The sequence below is a fragment of the Enhydra lutris genome, unplaced genomic scaffold (assembly GCF_002288905.1).
Source record: "Enhydra lutris kenyoni isolate GAN:26980312 unplaced genomic scaffold, ASM228890v2 scaffoldscaffold6, whole genome shotgun sequence".
Lineage (NCBI taxonomy): Eukaryota > Metazoa > Chordata > Mammalia > Carnivora > Mustelidae > Enhydra > Enhydra lutris.
This window is the reverse complement of record NW_019154090.1, coordinates 11265453-11268427: the sequence shown is the minus strand read 5'-3', so window position 1 is coordinate 11268427 and position 2975 is coordinate 11265453. Positions and strand designations below refer to the sequence as shown.

General features: G+C 52.8%; 1 protein-coding gene across 2 annotated transcripts in view; it reads right to left on the bottom strand.

Annotated features, from left to right (window-relative positions):
* The window catches only part of LOC111141822 (spermatogenesis associated 2), an 8860-nt gene extending 6188 nt beyond the window's left edge, over positions 1–2672 (bottom strand). Inside the window, exon 1 of one of the 2 annotated variants that reach the window (XM_022494652.1) lies at positions 2589–2672. The gene's annotated coding sequence lies outside the window, so the exon portion shown is untranslated. Of the gene's footprint in view, positions 1–2239; positions 2506–2588 lie in introns of those variants that run through there. The other variant, XM_022494653.1, reaches the window with a different exon arrangement.
* Positions 2673–2975: the final 303 nt, after the last annotated feature.

The following is a 2975-nucleotide window of genomic DNA, read 5'->3' as shown; positions in this document are numbered from 1 at the left end:
CAAATAAATAAGTAAAATCTTAAAAAAAAAAAAAAAAGAAAGAAAGAAAGAAAAGAAAACGCATATGTATTTACCATTTTTTATTCATCTAAGAGAAACTTCCATCCTGTCTCTGGTCCCAGGGACTACTTTTTTGTTCATCTGATAAGAATTTAAACAGAGGGACATCAAGCCTCCTAAATACTGCTGTGGTTTTTCTCCAAGGAAGTCAGCTTTGAGCCTATAGAGGCGGATTTTTTTTTTTTTTTTTTAAACAAAGTCAGCCACCCTCAAGCTCAGGGCCTGCTGCTCTGTAATCACACCACAGTCCACACCCTTGTTTGCTGCTAGCGCACAATAAACAAGGAAAAGGGATCTGAATAGCCCAACTGGTATTCCAAATCCTAAAGTCAAGGAAAGGAAACCAATCTATGATGAATCCTGAACCAATATATAGGCAGGTGAGGAAACAAGTGAAAGGAAATGAATGCTGAGATAAGTAAGGAAAGAGAAGGGAACGAATAATCACTGAGGTCCTACTATGAGCTAAGCACAGGGCCTTTGGCTTTAACTGCATCATCCCACTTAACCCTCATGACATTAGAAGGAAACCAAGGTTCGGCCATGAAACCACCTGCGCAGTAGAGCCTCCAAGGGTCAGAGCTGGAGTTTGAATCTGGCAGGCCCTGAGGCCCAAGGCAGAAGTGGATCTGAGGCCCGAACCTAAGTCCAATGCCAAATCCTTGACTCAAGCTCTGAGCTACGCAGCTTCTAGACAAAGCCGCCCTGCGGCACCTGCTGGACAGCTCTACTTGAAAGGGCTAGGCTAAGTTAGAACACCCTATGGCAAGCCGAGCAGAGTTAAGTTCTAAAAATTCCTATAGTAGCAAAATTCACATCTTCCCACACAGAACGGGGCTGGAAGAGCCACAAATCTCTTTATGATGTAAGTTCAAGGGCCAAGGGAAGAGGCTGGCCAGAAACCGGCCAGTGGTGAGGCAGCTGACATCATCCCTCCTGAATACATTTTCTGAGAAAACAGGCTGCATTGTAGCTGGTCATAGCTGGTGTCTGTTCTGAGCACAGAGCCCGCAAATTTTTTCCCAGCACTCTGCGAGAACAATAAAAAAACACACTCTCTGTAAAAACAGCGTGGTTACAGGAGACTAGACAGCGCAATGACAGAAGCCGTTAATTTCTCCAAGCAACCCAAGGATTGGAACACCATGACGTGCCAGTCTGGTCGGGGGGGGGGGCGGTTTGGCACTGTGAACATCCCTAACAGCGTCAGGCGGGTGCCCAAAGCCAACAGGCCTGGTCAGCACTTCCTGCACCCACAATCTGGACTCCCTTTGAAAAACAAGTCGATGAAGAGAAATATTACATATGTAGTCAGAGAGGTAGCGGCTTTTTAAGGATTTTTATCTTTCTAAAGATTATTTTTTAAGCATCTCAAAGGAAAGCTGCATCTGTTTAAAACCTCACCGAAAGGAACTGAAATGATCTGGGGGTAGCAAAGCATTAGCTTGGCTTTACCTCAACTGGCCCATTCAAGCAGAATGCTCCCCAAGCAGCATTTGAAGGCGCCCCCTCCCTGCACAGCCAACAGCTATTTTGGTCCCAGCAATGCCCCAGTCCACAGGTTTACAGATCTCTGGTCTAGCTTCAGCCAGCTCTGAGTTCCCTCAGCCTGCAAAGAGCTCCGAGAGGAGAGCAAGCAGTTCAACCCCTCCACCTCCTAACCCGTCACTCCTCTGCACTCATTCCAATTCCAAGGCTCCTGAGACACATACATCTAAGGCACGCTGCACTGGTTGTGAAACATCGGAGGGTCTCCAGACCCCAATCAGATTCCAGAGAAATTCAGAGGCCTTGCAAACCTCTGAATAAAACCTCAGTGGTGCTGAAAACGGGCTTCCTTACTGGCAGAGGGGCTCTAAAGGAAGCAGTTTCGCCTCCCCGCAGGGGCAGAAGCTAGCGGCTGCTATTCCCAACCTGGTCATTCCTACGGCCTCTGAGGGCCATACCGGTTGTGAAAAACACCCAGTCCCAAACTCTGACCCTTTCTGGGTGCATGAATGAATTAACAGCAGCTATCATTTATAGGACGCCTGCTGTATGCCAGAGACGGTGCTTCACAAGCATCATCTAATTTGATCCCCACCACAGCCTTAGGCACGTTCACTTCCATTTAACTAATTAGGCAAATGAAGCTCAGAAGATGAAATGACTTGTCCAAGGTCACACAGTGAGTACAAACCCAGATCTGCTGCCAGAGACTAGACTGGGGACCACTGCGCGGTAACTGCATCCCGGTGGAGTCAGGGTGGCCTCCCGCTTGGTTAGTCCCCGAAGAGGGGGTGTTCCTGCTGAGCTGCCCTGAGCCACTCATGGCCGGTCCCAGGAGTCTGCGAGGCAACCCTCGGCGGAGTGAGGATCCTAAGGACAAGCTGGGCCCTCAGGAGGCCGAAAAGGCAGGGCCGCCCGTCGCCCGCGCCGGCTGCAAGGGGACCCCACCCCCGGGTCGGCCAAGCCCCGCCGCGTCAGGCGCCCCCTCTGCCCTGGGAAGCGCCGGACGCCGTTTCCGCCCGCTGCCGCCCCGCACTCACCCCGGCACTGTCGCCGAGGACTCCCGGGCCGAGGAAATCCAGAGGGAGCCGCGTCCGCCGCCGGAGCCGGGCCCGCCTGGGCTCTCGTCGCCCCGGCCGGCTGCAGGGGACCGAGGCCAGTACCCCGGGACAAACGATGACCCGGAAACACTCGTCCAGGAAGTGACGTCCTTCGGAGGCGGGACCAAAGAGAGGACGGATCGCAGCTGCGCGTTGCGCCGGGGAGAGGCCGACGGTTGCGGGCGGCGGAGGAAGAAGCGGGAGGCAGGAGAATGAGCAGAGGTGTAGCGGAGTCCGGCTCTAGGGCTTGGAGGGTCGCCGCCGCGACTGGGGCTAGACCCGGAAACAAACGAGCCGGACGTGACGCAAGCCAGCCTCAGGATGGTG